This window comes from Leptodactylus fuscus, chromosome 7 (genome assembly GCF_031893055.1).
Source record: "Leptodactylus fuscus isolate aLepFus1 chromosome 7, aLepFus1.hap2, whole genome shotgun sequence".
Taxonomy (NCBI): domain Eukaryota; kingdom Metazoa; phylum Chordata; class Amphibia; order Anura; family Leptodactylidae; genus Leptodactylus; species Leptodactylus fuscus.
Genome location: NC_134271.1, coordinates 53,405,399 through 53,431,611, shown reverse-complemented (window position 1 = coordinate 53,431,611; position 26,213 = coordinate 53,405,399). Strand labels below are relative to the sequence as shown.

At 51.8% G+C, this 26,213-nt stretch overlaps 1 protein-coding gene across 1 annotated transcript in view; it reads left to right on the top strand.

The window, feature by feature from the left end:
• WWOX (WW domain containing oxidoreductase) overlaps positions 1-26,213 on the top strand; it is an 813,515-nt gene that overhangs the window by 5,733 nt on the left and 781,569 nt on the right. The window lies entirely within an intron of this gene.

Sequence of the window (26,213 nt, the reverse complement as noted above, 5' to 3'; positions counted from 1 at the left end):
TGCAGGGATGGGGGGGACAAGATACTGGGGGCAGGGATGGGGGGGGACAAGATACTGGGGGCAGGGAGGGGACAAGATACTGGGGCAGGATGGGGGGGACAAGATACTGGGGGCAGAGGGATGTGGGGGACAAGATACTGGGGGCAGGGATGGGGGGGACAAGATACTGGGGGCAGGGATGGGGGGACAAGATACTGGGGGCAGGGATGGGGGGGACAAGATACTGGGGGCAGGGATGGGGGGGACAAGATACTGGGGGGCAGGGATGGGGGGGACAAGATACTGGGGGCAGGGATGGGAGCGGGGACAAGATACTGGGGGCAGGGATGGGGGGGACAAGATACTGGGGGCAGGGATGGGGGGGACAAGATACTGGGGGCAGGGATGGGGTGGGGGACAAGATACTGGGGGCAGGGATGGGGGGGGACAAGATACTGGGGGCAGGGATGGGGGGGACAAGATACTGGGGGCAGGGATGGGGGGGACAAGATACTGGGGGCAGGGATGGGGGGGACAAGATACTGGGGGCAGGGATGGGGGGACAAGATACTGGGGGCAGGGATGGGGGGGGACAAGATACTGGGGGCAGGGATGGGGGGGACAAGATACTGGGGCAAGGGATGGGGGGGGACAAGATACTGGGGGGCAGGGATGGGGGGGACAAGATACTGGGGGCAGGGATGGGGGGGACAAGATACTGGGGGCAGGGATGGGGGAGGACAAGATACTGGGGGCAGAGATGGGGGGGACAAGATACTGGGGGCAGAGATGGGGGGGACAAGATACTGGGGGCAGAGATGGGGGGGACAAGATACTGGGGCAGAGATGGGGGGGGACAAGATACTGGGGGCAGAGATGGGGGGGACAAGATACTGGGGGCAGAGATGGGGGGGACAAGATACTGGGGGCAGAGATGGGGGGGACAAGATACTGGGGGCAGAGATGGGGGGACAAGATACTGGGGGCAGAGATGGGGGGGACAAGATACTGGGGGCAGAGATGGGGGGGACAAGATACTGGGGGCAGAGATGGGGGGGGACAAGATACTGGGGGCAGAGATGGGGGGGACAAGATACTGGGGGCAAGAGATGGGGGGGGACAAGATACTGGGGGCAGAGATGGGGGGGACAAGATACTGGGGGCAGAGATGGGTGGGGACAAGATACTGGGGGCAGAGATGGGGGGGGACAAGATACTGGGGGCAGAGATGGGGGGGGACAAGATACTGGGGGCAGAGATGGGGGGGGACAAGATACTGGGGGCAGAGATGGGGGGGACAAGATACTGGGGGCAGAGATGGGGGGGACAAGATACTGGGGGGCAGAGATGGGGGGGACAAGATACTGGGGGCAGAGATGGGGGGGACAAGATACTGGGGGCAGAGATGGGGGGGGACAAGATACTGGGGCAGAGATGGGGGGGACAAGATACTGGGGGCAGAGATGGGGGGGGACAAGATACTGGGGGCAGAGATGGGGGGGGACAAGATACTGGGGGCAGAGATGGGGGGGGACAAGATACTGGGGGCAGAGATGGGGGGGGACAAGATACTGGGGGCAGAGATGGGGGGGGACAAGATACTGGGGGCAGAGATGGGGGGGGACAAGATACTGGGGGCAGAGATGGGGGGGGGACAAGATACTGGGGGCAGAGATGGGAGGGGACAAGATACTGGGGGGCAGAGATGGGGGGGGACAAGATACTGGGGGCAGAGATGGGGGGGACAAGATACTGGGGGGCAGAGATGGGGGGGACAAGATACTGGGGGCAGAGATGGGGGGGGACAAGATACTGGGGGCAGAGATGGGGGGGACAAGATACTGGGGGCAGAGATGGGGGGGGACAAGATACTGGGGGCAGAGATGGGGGGGACAAGATACTGGGGGCAGAGATGGGGGGGGACAAGATACTGGGGGCAGAGATGGGGGGGACAAGATACTGGGGGCAGAGATGGGGGGGACAAGATACTGGGGGCAGAGATGGGGGGGGGACAAGATACTGGGGGCAGAGATGGGGGGGACAAGATACTGGGGGCAGAGATGGGGGGACAAGATACTGGGGGCAGAGATGGGGGGGACAAGATACTGGGGGCAGAGATGGGGGGGACATGATACTGGGGGCAGAGATGGGGGGGACATGATACTGGGGGCAGAGATGGGGGGGACATGATACTGGGGGCAGAGATGGGGGGGGACATGATACTGGGGGCAGAGATGGGGGGGGACATGATACTGGGGGCAGAGATGGGGGGGGACAAGATACTGGGGTCAGAGATGGTGGGGGGACATGATACTGGGGGCAGAGATGGGGGGGACATGATACTGGGGGCAGAGATGGGGGGGGACATGAATCTGGGGGCAGAGATGGGGGGGACATGAATCTGGGGGCAGAGATGGGGGGGGGGGGGAAGAAACTGGAGGCAGAGATGGGGGGGGAAGAAACTGGGGGCAGAGATGGGGGGACATGAAGTTGGGGGCAGAGATGGGGGGGACAAGATACTGGGGGCAGAGATGGGGGGGACAAGATACTGGGGGCAGAGATGGGGGGGACAAGATACTGGGGGCAGAGATGGGGGGGACATGATACTGGGGGCAGAGATGGGGGGGACATGATACTGGGGGCAGAGATGGGGGGGACATGATACTGGGGGCAGAGATGGGGGGGGACATGATACTGGGGGCAGAGATGGGGGGGGACATGATACTGGGGGGCAGAGATGGGGGGGACAAGATACTGGGGTCAGAGATGGGGGGGGGACATGATACTGGGGGCAGAGATGGGGGGGGACATGATACTGGGGGCAGAGATGGGGGGGACATGAATCTGGGGGCAGAGATGGGGGGACATGAATCTGGGGGCAGAGATGGGGGGGGGGAAGAAACTGGAGGCAGAGATGGGGGGGGGGAAGAAACTGGGGGCAGAGATGGGGGGGACATGAAGTTGGGGGCAGAGATGGGGGGGACAAGATACTGGGGGCAGAGATGGGGGGGACAAGATACTGGGGGCAGAGATGGGGGGGACAAGATACTGGGGGCAGAGATGGGGGGGGACATGATACTGGGGGCAGAGATGGGGGGGACATGATACTGGGGGCAGAGATGGGGGGGGACATGATACTGGGGGCAGAGATGGGGGGGGGGACATGATACTGGGGGCAGAGATGGGGGGGACATGATACTGGGGGCAGAGATGGGGGGGGACATGATACTGGGGGCAGAGATGGGGGGGACATGATACTGGGGGCAGAGATGGGGGGGGACATGATACTGGGGGCAGAGATGGGAGGGGGACATGAATCTGGGGGCAGAGATGGGGGGGACATGAATCTGGGGGCAGAGATGGGGGGGGGGAAGAAACTGGAGGCAGAGATGGGGGGGGGGAAGAAACTGGGGGCAGAGATGGGGGGACATGAAGTTGGGGGCAGAGATGGGGGGGGGGACAACATACTGGGGGCAGAGATGGGGGACGACAAGATACTGGGGGCAGAGATGGGGGGGACAAGATACTGGGGGCAGAGATGGGGGGGACATGATACTGGGGGCAGAGATGGGGGGGACAAGATACTGGGGTCAGAGATGGGGGGGACATGATACTGGGGGCAGAGATGGGGGGGACATGATACTGGGGGCAGAGATGGGGGGGGACATGAATCTGGGGGCAGAGATGGGGGGACATGAATCTGGGGGCAGAGATGGGGGGGGGGAAGAAACTGGAGGCAGAGATGGGGGGGGGGGAAGAAACTGGGGGCAGAGATGGGGGGACATGAAGTTGGGGGCAGAGATGGGAGAGGGGGACAAGATACTGGGGGCAGAGATGGGGGGGACAAGACTGGGCAGAGATGGGGGGACAAGATACTGGGGGCAGAGATGGGGGGGACAAGATACTGGGGGCAGAGATGGGGGGGGACAAGATACTGGGGGCAGAGATGGGGGGGACAAGATACTGGGGGCAGAGATGGGGGGGACAAGATACTGGGGGCAGAGATGGGGGGGACAAGATACTGGGGGCAGAGATGGGGGGGGACAAGATACTGGGGGCAGAGATGGGGGGGACAAGATACTGGGGGCAGAGATGGGGGGGACAAGATACTGGGGCAGAGATGGGGGGACAAGATACTGGGGGCAGAGATGGGGGGGACAAGATACTGGGGGCAGAGATGGGGGGGACATGATACTGGGGGCAGAGATGGGGGGGACATGATACTGGGGGCAGAGATGGGGGGGACATGATACTGGGGGCAGAGATGGGGGGGGACATGATACTGGGGGCAGAGATGGGGGGGGACATGATACTGGGGGCAGAGATGGGGGGGGACATGATACTGGGGGCAGAGATGGGGGGGACATGATACTGGGGGCAGAGATGGGGGGGACAAGATACTGGGGTCAGAGATGGGGGGGGACATGATACTGGGGGCAGAGATGGGGGGGACATGATACTGGGGGCAGAGATGGGGGGGACATGAATCTGGGGGCAGAGATGGGGGGACATGAATCTGGGGGCAGAGATGGGGGGGGGGGGAAGAAACTGGAGGCAGAGATGGGGGGGGGAAGAAACTGGGGGCAGAGATGGGGGGACATGAAGTTGGGGGCAGAGATGGGGGGGACAAGATACTGGGGGCAGAGATGGGGGGGACAAGATACTGGGGGCAGAGATGGGGGGGACAAGATACTGGGGGCAGAGATGGGGGGGACATGATACTGGGGGCAGAGATGGGGGGGGACATGATACTGGGGGCAGAGATGGGGGGGGACATGATACTGGGGGCAGAGATGGGGGGGGACATGATACTGGGGGCAGAGATGGGGGGGGACATGATACTGGGGGCAGAGATGGGGGGGACAAGATACTGGGGTCAGAGATGGGGGGGGACATGATACTGGGGGCAGAGATGGGGGGGACATGATACTGGGGGCAGAGATGGGGGGGACATGAATCTGGGGGCAGAGATGGGGGGACATGAATCTGGGGGCAGAGATGGGGGGGGGGAAGAAACTGGAGGCAGAGATGGGGGGGGGGGAAGAAACTGGGGGCAGAGATGGGGGGACATGAAGTTGGGGGCAGAGATGGGGGGGACAAGATACTGGGGGCAGAGATGGGGGGGACAAGATACTGGGGGCAGAGATGGGGGGGACAAGATACTGGGGGCAGAGATGGGGGGGACATGATACTGGGGGCAGAGATGGGGGGGACATGATACTGGGGGCAGAGATGGGGGGGACATGATACTGGGGGCAGAGATGGGGGGGACATGATACTGGGGGCAGAGATGGGGGGGGACATGATACTGGGGGCAGAGATGGGGGGGACATGATACTGGGGGCAGAGATGGGGGGGACATGATACTGGGGGCAGAGATGGGGGGGACATGATACTGGGGGCAGAGATGGGGGGGACATGATACTGGGGGCAGAGATGGGGGGGACATGAATCTGGGGGCAGAGATGGGGGGACATGAATCTGGGGGCAGAGATGGGGGGGGGGAAGAAACTGGAGGCAGAGATGGGGGGGGGGAAGAAACTGGGGGCAGAGATGGGGGGACATGAAGTTGGGGGCAGAGATGGGGGGGGGACAACATACTGGGGGCAGAGATGGGGGACGACAAGATACTGGGGGCAGAGATGGGGGGGACAAGATACTGGGGGCAGAGATGGGGGGGACATGATACTGGGGGCAGAGATGGGGGGGGACAAGATACTGGGGTCAGAGATGGGGGGGACATGATACTGGGGGCAGAGATGGGGGGGACATGATACTGGGGGCAGAGATGGGGGGGACATGAATCTGGGGGCAGAGATGGGGGGACATGAATCTGGGGGCAGAGATGGGGGGGGGAAGAAACTGGAGGCAGAGATGGGGGGGGGGAAGAAACTGGGGGCAGAGATGGGGGGACATGAAGTTGGGGGCAGAGATGGGGGGGGGACAACATACTGGGGGCAGAGATGGGGGACGACAAGATACTGGGGGCAGGCCCACTCTGGCCACAAGTAGAGGGGCGTTGGGGCCCACGGCCCGCGCTGCAGGTGGTTTGCGCAGGCATCAGGGAGCCGCCGACGAAGTCGTGGGTTATAGCTAGTATATATATATATTTTTATTGACTGTGCTTTGTTCTTTACCTCTGGGTTGCCCCTGTGCTCCTCACGTGCTTGCCTGACAGATTTAATACCCTTATAATATAATACGGACTAGGTTAACTAGTATGTACATCTTGCATTGAGTAGTAATACGTGGTACGATATAGGTTCTAATGCCTTATCTCTCCATCTCAGCCTATATACCTCTCCTATGACATAATAAATTATTTCATTATCACCACTGACTGTACTCCAGATAGATCACTGTATGCGCCATGTAGTTTTTGTACTTGTCTATATTGGACACTTGTTTCTTTTTCTTTAGTGCTATTTGATATTCTTTAAGATAACAAGTTTGAAAAAAAAAAATGAGAGACAGGCGCAGTAGTATAAACCCCTGGCACCTGCAACACCTATATTTTAGCTGCACCCCCACAAGAGAGTGGTGATGTATCTAAGTTGTCTGAAACATCTACAATAGGACATTGGGAGAAAGGGTTTCTGAGCCTCTGTTTTCAACTCTTTGCTTAATTTCAAGTCTTAAATTAAGGACCTGCTGAAAGATGTGGCTGAAACACTAAGGGGGCGTTCACACTTCACCTGTGTCTTGAATCTGCCTTAAGATCAGAAAAACAGATTCGGAGGGAAAAACCCGTTCACTTCAATGGGTTTTTCAAAGAAATTGTAGGTGTCAATTTGCAGCCTCTCCGCAGTGTATCCACTCTTTTGGATGGAGACCAAAGTCAGACATGCCGGACTTTGTGTGCGTCCAAAAAAAAAAGGATTCACAACGGAGAGGCTGCAAACTGACACCTCCGGATTCTTTGAAAACCCATTGAATTGAACAGGTTTTTAAACGGACTATTTGCAAACCATTCCCAATCTGTTTTTCTGATCTTAAGGTGAATTCACAACAGACAGAAACCAGGCGCAAGTGTGAATGAAGAATAAGGGTTTATTCACATGGAGGAATTTGGTGCTGATTTTTAGGAAGATTCCTTCTCAAGATTAGCTCCAAACTATCTGCTCTGATTCTGCCTCCTGTTGTATTTAGTCGAAGGCAGCGATTGAAGAAAGACTCTAAAAATAAATAAGCATCAGCTGATTCAGTTGCAAAACCCACAGTGCGAGACTCTCCTCTGATGGGTCCTAATTAGAGATGAGCGAACACTAAAATGTTCGAGGTTCGAAATTCGATTCGAACAGCCGCTCAATGTTCGTGTGTTCGAATGGGTTTCGAACCCCATTATAGTCTATGGGGAACAGATACTCGTTAAGGGGGAAACCCAAATCCGTGTCTGGAGGGTCACCAAGTCCACTATGACACCCCAGGAAATGATGCCAACACCTCTGGAATGACACTGGGACAGCAGGGGAAGCATGTCTGGGGGCATCTAACACACCAAAGACCCTCTATTACCCCAACATCACAGCCTAACAACTACACACTTTACACACTCAATACCACCTCTCTGACAGTAGGAAAACACCTTGAAACATGTGTATTTGGCACTTGCAGTGAGGAGAGCTTGTCACCAGCAGTGAATTTGGCCCTTGTAGTAAGTTGAGGTTGGCACCAACATTTGTTTTGAAAATCAGGGTGGATTGAGCCTCTAACCAGCAGAGTTTGGGCAAATTCATGGTGGAGGGAGCCTCTAAACACCCCAGTTTGGGCAAATTCATGGTGGAGGGAGCCTCTAAAAACCCCAGTTTGGACCAATTCATGGTGGAGGGAGCCTCTAACCAGCCCAGTGTGGGCAAATTCATGGTGGAGGGAGCCTCTAAAAAACCCAGTTTGGACCAATTCATGGTGGAGGGAGCCTCTAACCAGCCCAGTTTGGGCAAATTCATGGTGGAGGGAGCCTCTAAAAAACCCAGTTTGGACCAATTCATGGTGGAGGGAGCCTCTAACCAGCCCAGTTTGGGCAAATTCATGGTGGAGGGAGCCTCTAAAAAACCCAGTTTGGACCAATTCATGGTGGAGGGAGCCTCTAACCAGCCCAGTTTGGGCAAATTCATGGTGGAGGGAGCCTCTAAACAGCCCAGTTTGGGCAAATTCATGGTGGAGGGAGCCTCTAACCAGCCCAGTTTGGACCAATTAATGGTGGAGGGAGCCTCTAACCAGCCCAGTTTGGGCAAATTCATGGTGGAGGGAGCCTCTAAACAGCCCAGTTTGGACCAATTCATGGTGGAGGGAGCCTCTAAAAAACCCAGTTTGGACCAATTCATGGTGGAGGGAGCCTCTAAACAGCCCAGTTTGGGCAAATTCATGGTGGAGGGAGCCTCTAACCAGCCCAGTTTGGACCAATTAATGGTGGAGGGAGCCTCTAAACAGCCAAGTTTTGGGAAATTCATGGTGGAGGGAGCCTCTAACCAGCCCAGTTTGGACCAATTCATGGTGGAGGGAGCCTCTAAACAGCCCAGTTTGGGCAAATTCATGGTGGAGGGAGCCTCTAAAAAACCCAGTTTGGACCAATTCATGGTGGAGGGAGCCTCTAACCAGCCCAGTTTGGACCAATTAATGGTGGAGGGAGCCTCTAAACAGCCAAGTTTGGACCAATTCATGGTGGAGGGAGCCTCTAAAAACCCCAGTTTGGACCAATTCATGGTGGAGGGAGCCTCTAACCAGCCCAGTTTGGGCAAATTCATGGTGGAGGGAGCCTCTAAACAGCCCAGTTTGGGCAAATTCATGGTGGAGGGAGCCTCTAACCAGCCCAGTTTGGACCAATTAATGGTGGAGGGAGCCGCTAAACAGCCCAGTTTGGACCAATTCATGGTGGAGGGAGCCTCTAAAAACCCCAGTTTGGACCAATTCATGGTGGAGGGAGCCTCTAAAAAACCCAGTTTGGACCAATTCATGGTGGAGGGAGCCTCTAACCAGCCCAGTTTGGACCAATTAATGGTGGAGGGAGCCTCTAAAATGCCAAGTTTGGACCAATTCATGGTGGAGGGAGCCTCTAAAAACCCCAGTTTGGACCAATTCATGGTGGAGGGAGCCTCTAACCAGCCCAGTTTGGGCAAATTCATGGTGGAGGGAGCCTCTAAACAGCCCAGTTTGGGCAAATTCATGGTGGAGGGAGCCTCTAACCAGCCCAGTTTGGACCAATTAATGGTGGAGGGAGCCGCTAAACAGCCCAGTTTGGACCAATTCATGGTGGAGGGAGCCTCTAAAAACCCCAGTTTGGACCAATTCATGGTGGAGGGAGCCTCTAAAAAACCCAGTTTGGACCAATTCATGGTGGAGGGAGCCTCTAACCAGCCCAGTTTGGACCAATTAATGGTGGAGGGAGCCTCTAAACAGCCAAGTTTGGACCAATTCATGGTGGAGGGAGCCTCTAAACAGCCCAGTTTGGGCAAATTCATGGTGGAGGGAGCCTCTAACCAGCAGAGTTGGTGGAAATCAGGGTGGAGGGAGCCTCTAACCAGCAGAGTTGGGGGAAATCAGGGTGGAGGGAGCCTAGTATTAGCAGAATTGTGCAACGCTTATGGTGGATGAGTATGAGGATGCGGAGGAATTGGAGAGGTTGAGTACAGACATGGAGTTTCATGTTGGGGTGCTTTACACAGGTGGGCACAAAAATGACGGCTCTACCCAGTGGTGGTTCATTTTTATCAAAGTGAGCCGGTCGGCACTCTCAGCTGACAGACGGGTGCGCTTGTCAGTGATGATGCCACCGGCTGCACTGAACACCCTCTCAGATAGGACGCTGGCGGCAGGACAGGACAGCACCTCCAAGGCATATAGGGCAAGTTCAAGCCACAGGTCCAACTTCGACACCCAATACGTGTAGGGCGCAGAGGGGTCGGAGAGGACAGGGCTGTGGTCGGAAAGGTATTCCCGCAACATGCGCCTATACTTCTCACGCCTGGTGACACTAGGACCCTCCGTGGCGGCACTTTGACGAGGGGGTGCCATCAAGGTGTCCCAGACCTTAGACAGTGTGCCCCTCGTTTGTGTGGACCGGTGAGAACTTGGTTGCCTACTGGAGGAACTGCCCTCCCTGCCGCCAACGTCACATGCTGGAAACATCTCCATCATATTCTGCACCAATTGCCTGTGGCAAGCATTGATGCGATTGGCCCTCCCCTCTACCGGAATAAAAGACGAGATGTTGTTTTTATACCGGGGGTCAAGGATAGCAAAGATCCAGTACTGGTTGTCCTCCATGATTTTGACAATACGCTTGTCGGTTGTAAAGCACCCCAACATGAACTCAGCCATGTCTGCCACAGTGTTAGTTGGCATGACTCCTCTGGCCCCACCGGAAAGTTCAATCTCCATTTCCTCCTCATCCTCCATGTCTACCCATCCGCGCTGCAACAATGGGACGATTCGAAGTTGCCCGGAAGCCTCCTGTATCACCATCACATCATCGGACAACTCTTCTTCCTCCTCCTCCTCCTCCATTAAACGCAGTGAAGCGGACAGATGTGTGGACCTACTCTCCAGCTGTGACTGATCGGATGCTATCCCTAACTCCTCTGTGTGATCTGAGTTATCCCTGATGTCAATCAGGGATTCTCTGAGAACACACAAGAGCGGGATTGTAAGGCTCACCATCGCATCCTCAGAGCTCACCCTCCTTGTGGACTCCTCAAAGACCCGTAGGATGTCACAAAGGTCTCTCATCCATGGCCACTCATGGATGTGAAACTGAGGCAGCTGACTTTGTGGCACCCTAGGGTTTTGTAGCTGGTATTCCATCAAAGGTCTCTGCTGCTCAACCACTCTATTCAACATCTGAAACGTTGAGTTCCAGCGTGTGGGGACGTCGCACAAAAGCCGGTGTTGTGGCACATGCAGGCATTGCTGGAGAGATTTTAAGCTAGCAGCGGCTACTGTCGACTTGCGAAAGTGGGCGCACATGCGCCGCACTTTCACCAGTAGCTCTGGAACATTGGGGTAGCTCTTTAGGAAACGTTGCACCACTAGGTTGAAGACGTGGGCCAGGCATGGAACATGTTGGAGTCCGGCAAGCTCCAGAGCTGCTACCAGGTTCCGGCCGTTATCACAAACGACCATGCCTGGGCCCAGGTGCAGCGGCTCAAACCATATTGCCGTCTCATCGAGGAGGGCATCCCTCACCTCGGAGGCAGTGTGCTGTCTGTCCCCCAAGCTGATCATCTTCAGCACAGCCTGCTGACGTCTACCAACGCCAGTGCTGCAACGTTTCCAACTCGTAGCTGGGGTCAATCTAACAGCGGAGGAGGAGGCGGTGGCGGAGGAGGAGGAGGGGGGTGTTCTTCTCGTGTCCCTGCCAGGAATGTTAGGCGGGGAGACGAGGTACACCGGGCCAGTTTGGGAAGCAGTCCCAGCCTCAACTACATTCACCCAGTGTGCCATCAGTGAAATGTAGCGTCCCTGTCCGCATGCACTTGTCCACGCGTCGGTGGTCAAGTGGACCTTTGTGCAAAGCGCGGAACTAAGGGCCCGCCTGATGTTGAGTGACACGTGCTGGTGCAAGGCGGGGACGGCACACCGGGAGAAGTAGTGACGGCTAGGGACGGCATAGCGAGGTGCCGCAGTTGCCATCAGGTCCAGGAAGGCGGGAGTTTCAACAAGCCGGAACGCCAACATCTCCTGGGCCAGCAGTTTAGCGATGTTGGCGTTCAAGGCTTGCGCGTGTGGGTGGTTAGCAGTGTATTTCTGCCGCCGCTCCAATGTCTGAGAGATGGTGGGTTGTTGTAAAGAAACGCCTGATGGTGCAGGAGAAGGAGATAAGACAGGACCAGGGGAGGATGAGGTAGAAGTCAACAAAGTGGCGGAGGCAGATGAAGTGGTGTCCTGGCTCGTCCTCTGGAGTGCATCGCCAGCACAGTCAGCAGTGGCAGTGGCAGAGGCAGAGGCAGTGGCAGAGGCAGTGGCAGTGGCGTGAACGGCAGGCGGCCTTTGTCCTGCCGTTGCTGCCTGCCACTGATTCCAGTGCTTGGATTCCAAATGACGGCGCATTGAAGTGGTGGACAGGTTGCTCTTCTCAGAGCCCCTAATCAATTTCGAGAGGCAAATTGTGCAGACAACACTATATCTGTCCTCGGCGCATTCCTTGAAAAAACTCCACACCTTCGAGAAACGTGCCCTCGAGGTGGGAGTTTTTCGGGGCTGGGTACGAACTGGAACATCTTGGGAGATTCCGGGTGTGGCCTGGCTTCGCCTAAGCTGCTGACCTCTGCCTCTAGCTACCCTTTTTGGTGCTGCACCTGCCTCAACATCCACACTACTTTCCCCGCTTGACATCCCCCCTGTCCAGGTCGGGTCAGTGTCCTCATCATCCACCACTTCCTCTTCCAACTCCTGTCTCATCTCCTCCTCCCGCACAATGCGCCGGTCAACTGGATGCCCTGACGGCAACTGCGTCACATCATCGTCGATGAGGGTGGGTTGCTGGTCATCCACCACCAAATCGAACGGAGATGGAGGAGACTCTAGTGTTTGAGCATCTGGACACAGATGCTCCTCTGTTAGGTTCGTGGAATCGTGACGTGGAGAGGCAGGTTGAGGGACAATGAAAGGAGCGGAGAACAGCTCTGGGGAGCAGGGACAGTTTGGGTTATTGTTCTGTAAAGCTTCGGAATTTTGGGAGGAAGGAAGACAAGACTGTTGGGTAATAGGAGGAGAGGAGGCAGAGTCTGACTGGCTGCTGGACAATGTGCTGTAAGCGTTCTCTGACAGCCATTGCAAGACCTGTTCCTGGTTCTCGGGCCTACTAAGGTTTGTACCCTGCAGTTTAGTTAATGTGGCAAGCAACCCTGGCACTGTGGAGTGGCGCAATGCTTGCTGCCCCACAGGAGTAGGCACGGGACGCCCTGTGGCTTCACTGCTACCTTGCTCCCCAGAACCATTCCCCCGACCTCGCCCACGGCCTCGTCCACGTCCCTTTCCGGGAGCCTTGCGCATTTTGAATTCCTAGTTAGAAATTGGCACTGTATACCAGTAGTAAAAATTGTGGGTGCACGTAACCCCAATATATTCTTTGAATTCCCAGTCAGACACTGGCACTATATGGCAGTAGCAAGAAATGAGGGTATTTGTATTCCCAATATATTCTTTGAATTCCCAGTCAGACAATGGCACTGTATACCAGTAGTAAAAATTGTGGGTGCACGTAACCACAATATATTCTTTGAATTACCAGTCAGAAACTGGCACTATATGGCAGTAGCAAGAAATGAGGGTATTTGTATTCCCAATATATTCTTTGAATTCCCAGTCAGACAATGGCACTGTATACCAGTAGTAAAAATTGTGGGTGCACGTAACCACAATATATTCTTTGAATTACCAGTCAGAAACTGGCACTATATGGCAGTAGCAAGAAATGAGGGTATTTGTATTCCCAATATATTCTTTGAATTCCCAGTCAGACAATGGCACTGTATACCAGTAGTAAAAATTGTGGGTGCACGTAACCACAATATATTCTTTGAATTACCAGTCAGAAACTGGCACTATATGGCAGTAGCAAGAAATGAGGGTATTTATAACCCCAATATATTCTTTGAATTCCCAGTCAGACAATGGCACTGTATACCAGTAGTAAAAATTGTGGGTGCACGTAACCCCAATATATTCTTTGAATTCCCAGTCAGACACTGGCACTATATGGCAGTAGCAAGAAATGAGGGTATTTGTATTCCCAATATATTCTTTGAATTCCCAGTCAGACAATGGCACTGTATACCAGTAGTAAAAATTGTGGGTGCGCGTAACCCCAATATATTCTTTGAATTCCCAGTCAGACACTGGCACTATATGGCAGTAGCAAGAAATGAGGGTATTTGTATTCCCAATATATTCTTTGAATTCCCAGTCAGACAATGGCACTGTATACCAGTAGTAAAAATTGTGGGTGCACGTAACCCCAATATATTCTTTGAATTCCCAGTCAGACACTGGCACTATATGGCAGTAGCAAGAAATGAGGGTATTTGTATTCCCAATATATTCTTTGAATTCCCAGTCAGACAATGGCACTGTATACCAGTAGTAAAAATTGTGGGTGCACGTAACCCCAATATATTCTTTGAATTACCAGTCAGAAACTGGCACTATATGGCAGTAGCAAGAAATGAGGGTATTTGTATTCCCAATATATTCTTTGAATTCCCAGTCAGACAATGGCACTGTATACCAGTAGTAAAAATTGTGGGTGCACGTAACCCCAATATATTCTTTGAATTACCAGTCAGAAACTGGCACTATATGGCAGTAGCAAGAAATGAGGGTATTTGTATTCCCAATATATTCTTTGAATTCCCAGTCAGACAATGGCACTGTATACCAGTAGTAAAAATTGTGGGTGCACGTAACCCCAATATATTCTTTGAATTACCAGTCAGAAACTGGCACTATATGGCAGTAGCAAGAAATGAGGGTATTTGTATTCCCAATATATTCTTTGAATTCCCAGTCAGACAATGGCACTGTATACCAGTAGTAAAAATTGTGGGTGCACGTAACCCCAATATATTCTTTGAATTCCCAGTCAGACACTGGCACTATATGGCAGTAGCAAGAAATGAGGGTATTTGTATTCCCAATATATTCTTTGAATTCCCAGTCAGACAATGGCACTGTGTACCAGTAGTAAAAATTGTGGGTGCACGTAACCCCAATATATTCTTTGAATTACCAGTCAGAAACTGGCACTATATGGCAGTAGCAAGAAATGAGGGTATTTATAACCCCAATATATTCTTTGAATTCCCAGTCAGACAATGGCACTGTATACCAGTAGTAAAAATTGTGGGTGCACGTAACCCCAATATATTCTTTGAATTACCAGTCAGAAACTGGCACTATATGGCAGTAGCAAGAAATGAGGGTATTTGTATTCCCAATATATTCTTTGAATTCCCAGTCAGACAATGGCACTGTATACCAGTAGTAAAAATTGTGGGTGCACGTAACCCCAATATATTCTTTGAATTACCAGTCAGAAACTGGCACTATATGGCAGTAGCAAGAAATGAGGGTATTTATAACCCCAATATATTCTTTGAATTCCCAGTCAGACAATGGCACTGTATACCAGTAGTAAAAATTGTGGGTGCACGTAACCCCAATATATTCTTTGAATTACCAGTCAGAAACTGGCACTATATGGCAGTAGCAAGAAATGAGGGTATTTATAACCCCAATATATTCTTTGAATTCCCAGTCAGACAATGGCACTGTATACCAGTAGTAAAAATTGTGGGTGTATATAGCCCCAATTCTATTGCTAGGGGACTTGCAGGGTATTTCTGGGGTGAAGGTGGGGGGGCACACCGTTGGAACGGGTATCGGGGTATATATCGGGTATACGGGAATACACTGACAGTGTATTCCATTCAGGATCCTGGGAAAGCTGGGTTGCGGCGATTGAGCCCGTCAGTGCCACGTTACACTGACAAGCTTCTCCCTGGAATTTAGCTCTTACAAGAGCTGTTGTGGTTGTCTTCTCCTTCCTATCCTAGCCTGTCCCTGCCTACCCAGAATCTAAGCCCTAGCTAGCTGGACGGAAACCTCCGTCCTCGGTGAATTGCAAGCTCAGAATGACGCGAACCTGGGCGGCGCTGTTCTTTTAAATTAGAGGTCACATGTTTTCGGCAGCCAATGGGTTTTGCCTACTTTTCTCAACGTCACCGGTGTCGTAGTTCCTGTCCCACCTACCCTGCGCTGTTATTGGAGCAAAAAAGGCGCCAGGGAAGGTGGGAGGGGAATCGAGTAATGGCGCACTTTACCACGCGGTATTCGATTCGAACATGCCGAACAGCCTAATATCCGATCGAACATGAGTTCGATAGAACACTGTTCGCTCATCTCTAGTCCTAGTTAGAGATGAGCGAACACTAAAATGTTCGAGGTTCGAAATTCGATTCGAACAGCCGCTCAATGTTCGTGTGTTCGAATGGGTTTCGAACCCCATTATAGTCTATGGGGAACAGATACTCGTTAAGGGGGAAACCCAAATCCGTGTCTGGAGGGTCACCAAGTCCACTATGACACCCCAGGAAATGATGCCAACACCTCTGGAATGACACTGGGACAGCAGGGGAAGCATGTCTGGGGGCATCTAACACACCAAAGACCCTCTATTACCCCAACATCACTGCCTAACAACTACACACTTTCCACATTCAAAAAAACCTCTATCAAAGTGGGAAAATACCTGGAAACCTTCTTTACTCCCCAAATGGATGGACACAAACCCCAATTTAAGCTCAACAAACAGTAACAACCACCCCTTTAAATCACGTTCCCCATGACAACCACAAATGGAATAGGCAATGGGAATTCCAAAAGCCCTCACCCTTAACTGTCATTTTGAGTGTGTGTGTGTGTGTGATGTGGTAAGACCTTCCAAAATTCACTTTTCTAGCCCTTAACATGAGCCCTTCCAAACAAAGTTACATGACCTTAGGCTGAGCTACCAGCAGAGATTGAGGCCCTTGGCATGAGTAGAGCCTTGCACCAGCAGTGTTTTTGGCACTTAGGGTGAGTTGAGCCTTGTACCAGCGTGTGTCCCTTAACATCAGGCGGGCCCTAAGTTCTGCGCTTTGCACAAAAGTTCCACATTAACTAGGCTGAATGGTACAAAGATTAGTAGGCCCGAGAACCAGGAACAGGTCTTGCAATGGCTGTCGGATAACGCTTAAAGCACATTGTCCACCAGCCAGGCAGCCTCTACCTCCTCTTACCCAACAGTCTTGTCCTCCTTCCACCCAAAATTCCCAATCTTCCCAGAACAATAACCCCAACTGTCCCTGCTCCCCTGTTCTCCCTTCCTTTGACTGTACCGCAACCTGCCCCTCCATTTCGCGATTCCACGGACCTAACAGACGAGTATCTGTGTCCAGATGCTCAAACACTAGAGTCTCCTCCATTCCATCTCCGGTCGATTTGGTGGCGGATGACCAGCAACCCACCCTCATCGACGACGATGAGACGCAGTTGCTGTCAGGGCAGCCAGTTGACATGCGCATTGTGCAGGAGGAGGAGGCGAGACAGGAGTTGGAAGAGGAGGTGGTGGACGACGAGGACACCGACCCCACCTGGACAAGGCAGATGTCAAGCTGGGAAAGTAGTGTGGATGTTGAGGCAGGTGCAGCACCAAAAAGGGTAGCTAGAGGCAGAGACATGTCCAGAGGCAGAGGTCAGCTGCTTTGCCGAAGCCAGGCCAGACCCGGAATGTCCGAAGATGTTCCCTTTTGTACCCAGCCCAGAAAAACTCCCCCATCGAGGGCACGTTTCTTGAAGGTGTAGAGTTTTTTCAAGGAATGCGCCGAGGACAGATATAGTGTCGTCTACACAATTTGCCTCTCGAAATCGAGTAGGGGCCCTGAGAAGAGCAACCTGTCCACCACTTCAATGCACCGTCATTTGGAATCCAAGCAATGGAATCAGTGGCAGGCAGCAACGGCAGGACAAACGTCGCCCGCCGTTCATGCCACTGCCTCTGCTCACAGTGCTGGCGATGCACTCCAGAGGACGAGCCAGGACATCACTTCATCTGCCTCCGCCACTTTGTTGACTTCTCCCTCATCCTCCCCTGTTTCTGTCTTATCTCCTTCTCCTGCACCATCAAAGGCACCATCAGGCGCTTCTTTACAACAACCCACCATCTCTCAGACATTGGAGCGCCGGCAGAAATACACCGCTAACCACCCACCCACGCAAGCCTAGAACGCCAACATCGCTAAACTGCTGGCCCAGGAGAGGTTGGCGTTCCGGCTTGTTGAAACTCCCGCCTTCCCGGACCTGATGGCAACTGTGGCCCCTCACTATGCCGTCCCTAGCCGTCTCAACTTCTCCCGGTGTGGCGTCCCCGCCTTGCACCAGCACGTGTCACTCAACATCAGGTGGGCCCTTAGTTCCGCGCTTTGCTGCAAGGTCCACTTGACCACCGACACTTGGACAAGCGCCTGTGGTCAGGGATGCTGCAGTGCTTATCTTTAATGACAGGCAGGGTGAATGTGGTGGAGTCTGTTCCCCGGGTGCAAACTGGGGTGGCCTATCTCCTCTCCCAGGCCAAAATTCATGGCAGGAGTAGACTGAAACCCTACGACGCTGCAACCTCCACCACAGCTACTAGCGGCAAACGCTAAAACACTGGTGTGGGGAGACGTCAGCAGGCGGTGCTGAAGCTCATCAGCTTGGGGGACAGACAGCACAGTGCCTCCGAGGTCAGGGATGCCATCCTGGCTGAGATGGCATTTTTTTTCCCTGCTACACCTGGGGCCTGGCATTTTTACGCCTGTGATAATGGCTGGAACCTGGTAGCGGCTCTGGAGCTTGCCAGCCTCCAACACGTTCCATGTTTGGCCCACGTCTAACCTAGTGGTGCAAAGTTTTTTAAAAACATACCCAAATGTACCGAAGCTACTGTTGAAAATGCGGCGCTTTTGCAAGTGCACAGGAGTCGCTGCTAGCCTAAAAACACTCTAGCAAGGCCTACATCTGTCCAAACACAGGCTGTTGTCCGTCATTCACACACGCTGAAACCCTACAATACCATATCTTGAGCAGGGTGTGTGAGCTGCACAGACCTTTGATGGAGTTCCATCTACAAAACCCAAGGGTTCCTCAAAGTCAGCAACCAAAGTTTCTGCACCATGAGTTTCCAGGGGTGGCAGAGTTATGGCTAGGGGAAGAGGCATGGATAGGGATGATGTCTAGGGGCAAAAGCAGTGTGGATGTGGAGGCAAGCTAAGCAGGAAAAACTGGGGGTACAAGCTAAGGCATGGACTGGGGTGATGTCTAGGGGCAAAAGCAGTGTGGATGTGGAGGCAAGCTAAGCAGGAAAAACTGTGGGTACAAGCTAAGGCATGGACTGGGGTGATGTCTAAGGGCAAAAGCAGTGTGGATGTGGAGGCAAGCAAAGCAGGGAAAATGGTGGCTAGAGGCAAAGGGATGTCCATAGGCAGCAAGGGCAAAGATGCAAAACTCTCCCGTTTCAAGAATTTTCCTGACTTGTTTCCCCACAAAACATTCCTGGGAGGAGGGCTGAAACACCACCCTCCTCCTCCTCCGCTGTTAGATTGACCCCAGCTACGAGCTGAAAACGCTGCAACACTGGTGTGGGGAGACGTCAGCAGGCTGGGCTGAAGCTCATCAGCTTGGGAGACGGACAGCACACTGCCTCTGAGGTCAGGGATGCCATCCTGGATGAGATGGCAATTTGTTTATCCCCGCTGCCCCTGGGGCCAGGTTTTTTAGCTTGTTGGAGGGCTCTGGAGCTTGCCAGCCTCCAACACGTTCCATGCCTGGCCCACATGTTCAATGTAGTGGTGCAATGATTTTTAAAAACATACCCCAAATTAGCTGAGCTAAGGGTGAAAGTGCGGCACTTGGACACCCACTTTCCCAAGTCTACAGTACCTGGAGCTAGCCGCAATACACTCCAGCAAGGCCTACATCTGCCTGAAGCACCTACTGTTGTGCGAGGTCACCACACGCTCTAACCCTAGATACCGTATGTTCAGCAGGGTGTGTGAGCAGCAGAGACCTTTGATGGAGTACCAGCTACAAAACCCAAGGGTTCCTCAGAGTCAGCTCCCTCACTTTCTGCACCATGAGTTTCCATGGGTGGCAGACTTATGGCTAGAGGCACAGGCATGGATAGGGGTGATGTGTAGGGGCAAAAGCAGTGTGGATGTGGAGGCAAGCTAAGCAGCAAAAACTGGGGGTACAAGCAGCTGATGACATCATCACTGACAAGCACAGCTGTCTGTCAGCTGACAGGCTGACTTTCACCAAAATGAACAGACAATGGATAGACTCATCATATACATGTCAGTTACATGACAAATTTAGTGCAATTTGCAAGTCCAAGATGGTTTGGAGATCTGCGGAGAGGAATCTCACCACCTCTTGCGGGTGCCATCATTTGGAAGGCAAGCCCTGGGCTCAGTGGGTGAGAGCAAGCGCAGGATAATCGTCGTTTGGCCTGGCGGCCACTGCCTCTTCCACTGTTGACAGGGCTGGCGCTGCAGTCCAGACCAGGAGCCAGGACACCTCCACATCTGCCTCTGACACTTTGGGGAGTTCACCCTTATCCTCACCTTTTCCTGCCATTTCTCCTTTTGCCCGCGCCATCATGCGCCTCTTCCCAGCAACTCCCCATCTCCCAAGCCTTTCATTTCATGCTAAAGTACAGCGCAACCCACCCACATGCCCAAGGCTTCAACGGCCTCATCTCAAGAAATCTGGCCCAGGAGATGTTGGAATCCCGGCTGGGGGACACGCTGCCCTTTTTGGGCAGAGTGTCTACTGCGCCACCGCACTGTGCCGTCCACACCAGCACTTTCCCCCAAACATGAGGCGGTCCCTAAATTCAGCGCTTAGCCCTAAAGTTCCATGTGACCAGTTACGAATGGACAAGTGCATGCGGACAGGGACGCTACCTTTCAATTTGGGCACAGTGGTTGAATGTAGTTGAGGCGTGGACCGGGTCGCAAAATGTGGTGGCCTGACTTGTCTCCCCACACAACATTCCTGGGAGGAGGGCTGAAACACCACCCTCCTCCGCTGTTAAATTGACCCCAGCTACGAGCTGGAAACGCTGCAACACTGGTGTGGGGAGACGTCAGCGGGCCGTGCTGAAGCTCATCAGCTTGGGGGCCAGACAGCACACTGCCTACAAAGTGAGTCATGCCATCCTCGATGAGACGGCAATGTGGTTTTTGCCACTGCACCTGGGCCCAGGCATGTTGTCATGTGTGATAATGGCCGTAACCTGGGATTGGCTCTGTAGCTTGGCAGCCTGCAACATATTCCATGCCTGGGCCACGTTTTTAACTCATTGCTGCTAATCTTTTGAAAAAGGTACCCCAATGTTCCTGAGCTACTGGTGAAAGTGTGGCGCTTGTGCGGATAGTTTTTAAAGTGTATAGTTGCCGCTGCTAGCCTCTATGCACTCCTACAACGCCTGTACCTGCTGGAACAACGGCTGTTGTGCGACGTCTCCACACTGCTGGCACTAAACATATCATGTGTTGAGCAGAGTGTGTGAGCAGCACAGACCTTTGATGTAGTTCCAACTCCAAAACCCTCGGGTTCGTCAAAGTCAACTCCCTCAGTTGCTCAACCATGAGTGGCCATGGGTGGCAGACTTATGTGAAATCCCATCCCATCCATTGCACTGGACACGAAACATTAGCATGCGCTCAGCACAACTTCGGATATGGCAGATGCGTTAAGCAGGGTGCAGGGTACAACACAGACCAGGCCCGAGCACCAGGAACAGGTGTTAGAAATACTGCAGCATCTGCCATTTCCTTCCAATTTTGGGGTTTTGGACCCGCCACCGACTTGTCTGGACCTAAGTGGGGATCATGAGACACAGTTGCCATCAAGGCAAGCTGTGGTCATGTGCGGTTTGCAGTAAGGGGGCAGTGCGCAATTGGAAGAGGAGTTGGTGGATGACGAGGCCACCGACCCCACATGGACAGGGGTGATGTCTAGGGGCTAAAGCAGTGTAGATGTAGAGGGAAGCTAAATCAACAAAAAACCTGGGTAGAAGCAAAGGCATAAACTGGGGTGATGTTTAGGGGTGAAAGCAGAGTAGATGTGGAGGGAAGCTAAGCAGCAAAAACAGTGGGTAGAAGCAAAGGCATGCAAAACTCTACCCTGTTGGAAGACTTATTCCTAGGTCTGGAACACGTTAATGGCCCCCCTGGACAAATTACTGCCACTCAGGGGCCTAGTGTCACCAGGAGGGACAAGTATAGGCGCATGTTGTGGGAATACCTGGCCGACACCAGCTCTGTCCTCTCCGATCCCTCTGTGCTCTACAGCCTAAACTTATTTTCTCATCTTTTTTTCTGAACTGCACATCTCTTGCCTGCTTCCTTTGGGATCTTAGAAATGGTGGTCCACTTCCACAGATGGTAACTTCAATAGACAGTGTAACGGGAGTAGCTGAGGGATCGCTGTCTTAACCACTTTTTGGCACAAAATTAACTTCCAAAGCCAAATATGGTGCAAGTATATGATGCAAGGACACCTACACACCTATCTCTGACACATTGGGGAGTTCACCCTCATGCACCCTTTTGGCCTGCACCATCATGCGCCTCTTCCCAGCCACTCCACATTTCCCAAGCTTTTCATTGCAGGCAGAAGTACAATACAACCCACCCCCATGCCCAAGCCTGTAACAGCCTCATCGATAAACTGCTGGCCCTGGAGATGTTGGTGTTTGTTTATGCTTCTGGAGACCCAGGCCTTCCGTCAGCAGATGGCAGCTGGGGCACCTCCCTATGCTGGGCCTAGCCGTTACTACTTCTCTTGGTGTGCTGTCTCTGCCTTGCGCCTGCATGTGTCCCATAACATCAGTCGGGCCCAGAGCTCTGCGCTTTGCTGCAAGGTCCACTTGACCACCGACACATGGACAAGCGCCTGTGGTCAGGGATGCTGCAGTGCTTATCTTTAATGACAGGCAGGGTGAATGTGGTGGAGTCTGTTCCCCGGGTGCAAACTGGGGTGGCCTATCTCCTCTCCCAGGCCAAAATTCATGGCAGGAGTAGACTGAAACCCTACAAAGCTGCAACCTCCACCCCAGCTACTAGCGGAAAACACTGTAACACTGGCATGGGGAGATGTCAGCAGGCCGTGCTGAAACTGATCAGCTTGGGGGACAGACAGCACAGTGCCTCCGAGGTCAGGGATGCCATCCTGGCTGAGATGGCATTTTTTTTTCCCTGCTACACCTGGGGCCTGGCATTTTTGCGCCTGTGATAATGGCTGGAACCTGGTAGCAGATCTGGAGCTTGCCAGACTCAAACACGGTCCACGCATGGCCCACGTTTTCCAACTTGTTGGTGCCATGTTTCTTTGAAACCTACACCATTGTGCCTGATATACAGGTCAAAGTGGGGCCACTTTCGTAAGTGAGAACTAGCCTCTGCTAGGCAGAAAACATTCAGAGCACACTCCTCTCATCTTCGCACCGTTGGCTGGCGGAGGAAGACGAGGGGGTTGGAGTGGCATCTGATGTCCCTATCCCACACGAGGCTAGAGGGTGCACTTCAGTGCATCCCATTGCTTCACCACAAATGGTGTGAAGGGGAGTGGAAAATGGAGGAAATGGAGAGTGACCCTTACAGTTGGGGCCAGCAAAGGCATGCCAAGTAACACACTGGCACACATGGCTGACTTCATCTTGGGTTGCTTTTCAACACATATTTCACATCATGAAGAACAAATAATACTGGATTTTTTCAAGCCTCGAACCCCGGTCTAGGTCTAATGTCTGTTCCTTTCTTATATTAGGGGAGAGGGAAAAAAAATTACTTCAGTGATACGTTTAGCGTACATAGACTGACTATTAATGTGTATCCCACTTAGTGTTGTTAGGGTTACACACCGTCACAACCTGGCTAAAGCTTCTATAGCTGTTAATAAAGTCAACATAACTTTACGGTATCCAAAAAGACAGCTGGTACCGACAGAGAGCAAGACAAATGTCACCCAAAGCTGTGAGCTCTGAACACCCACAGTGACTTTGGCGTCATCATCATTATAAGGGAGCGGGTGGTAATAAATAACTTGGCAGTGCCTAAAACCCAAAAAGCTTATACAACTATATTTACATTAAGATACACAAATGAAACTTTTCAGTAGCATGTCATGAGACAAGCTGATAAGCTCTTCCTTTGTGCAGTGCTATTTGAAAGTTAAACGCTGCCTTTATTTTAATTCTGGAGAAGGTGCAGACATTAGATTTAGAACATGTTGTCTTCATTGTCCAAATCCTCTATATAGGTAACGTGTTTTTCGGGACGAGCTGTCTGGGAACGAGCTGGTGCAGCACTGACAACCTGGGTGACTATGGCAAGAGCCTGAGATGTAGGATGAATGAATCCCCAAATTATTTGTGGAATTCCCAGTGAGACAATGGCACTGTATACCAGTATTAAAAATTGTGGGTGCACATAACCCCCATATATTCTTTGAATTCCCAGTCAGACAATGGCACTGTATACCAGTAGTAAAAATTGTGGGTGCACATAACCCCAATATATTCTTTGAATTCCCAGTGAGACAATGGCACTGTATACCAGTATTAAAAATTGTGGGTGCACATAACCCCCATATATTCTTTGAATTCCCAGTCAGACAATGGCACTGTATACCAGTAGTAAAAATTGTGGGTGCACATAACCCCAATATATTCTTTGAATTCCCAGTGAGACAATGGCACTGTATACCAGTATTAAAAATTGTGGGTGCACATAACCCCCATATATTCTTTGAATTCCCAGTCAGACAATGGCACTGTATACCAGTAGTAAAAATTGTGGGTGCACATAACCCCAATATATTCTTTGAATTCCCAGTCAGACAATGGCACTGTATACCAGTATTAAAAATTGTGGGTGCACATAACCCCCATATATTCTTTGAATTCCCAGTCAGACAATGGCACTGTATACCAGTAGTAAAAATTGTGGGTGCACATAACCCCAATATATTCTTTGAATTCCCAGTGAGACAATGGCACTGTATACCAGTATTAAAAATTGTGGGTGCACATAACCCCCATATATTCTTTGAATTCCCAGTCAGACAATGGCACTGTATACCAGTATTAAAAATTGTGGGTGCACATAACCCCCATATATTCTTTGAATTCCCAGTCAGACAATGGCACTGTATACCAGTAGTAAAAATTGTGGGTGCACATAACCCCAATATATTCTTTGAATTCCCAGTGAGACAATGGCACTGTATACCAGTATTAAAAATTGTGGGTGCACATAACCCCCATATATTCTTTGAATTCCCAGTCAGACAATGGCACTGTATACCAGTAGTAAAAATTGTGGGTGCACATAACCCCAATATATTCTTTGAATTCCCAGTCAGACAATGGCACTGTATACCAGTATTAAAAATTGTGGGTGCACATAACCCCCATATATTCTTTGAATTCCCAGTCAGACAATGGCACTGTATACCAGTAGTAAAAATTGTGGGTGCACATAACCCCAATATATTCTTTGAATTCCCAGTGAGACAATGGCACTGTATACCAGTATTAAAAATTGTGGGTGCACATAACCCCCATATATTCTTTGAATTCCCAGTCAGACAATGGCACTGTATACCAGTATTAAAAATTGTGGGTGCACATAACCCCCATATTTTCTTTGAATTCCCAGTCAGACAATGGCACTGTATACCAGTAGCAAAAATTGTGGGTGCACGTAACCCCCATATATTCTTTGAATTCCCAGTCAGACAATGGCACTGTATACCAGTAGTAAAAATTGTGGGTGCACATAACCCCAATATATTCTTTGAATTCCCAGTCAGACAATGGCACTGTATACCAGTATTAAAAATTGTGGGTGCACATAACCCCCATATATTCTTTGAATTCCCAGTCAGACAATGGCACTATATACCAGTAGTAAAAATTGTGGGTGCACATAACCCCCATATATTCTTTGAATTCCCAGTCAGACAATGGCACTGTATACCAGTATTAAAAATTGTGGGTACACATAACCCCCATATATTCTTTGAATTCCCAGTCAGACAATGGCACTATATACCAGTAGTAAAAATTGTGGGTGCACATAACCCCCATATATTCTTTGAATTCCCAGTGAGACAATGGAACTGTATAGCAGTAGCAAAAATTGTGGGTGCACGTAACCCCCATATATTCTTTGAATTCCCAGTCAGACAATGGCACTATATACCAGTAGTAAAAATTGTGGGTGCACATAACCCCCATATATTCTTTGAATTCCCAGTGAGACAATGGCACTGTATACCAGTATTAAAAATTGTGGGTGCACATAACCCCCATATATTCTTTGAATTCCCAGTGAGACAATGGAACTGTATAGCAGTAGCAAAAATTGTGGGTGCACGTAACCCCCATATATTCTTTGAATTCCCAGTCAGACAATGGCACTGTATACCAGTAGTAAAAATTGTGGGTGCACATAACCCCAATATATTCTTTGAATTCCCAGTGAGACAATGGCACTGTATAGCAGTAGCAAAAATTGTGGGTGCACGTCACCCCAATATATTCTTTGAATTCCCAGTCAGACAATGGCACTATATACCAGTAGCAAAAATTGTGGGTGTATATAGCCCCAATTCTATTGCTAGGGGACTTGCAGGGTATTTCTGAGGTG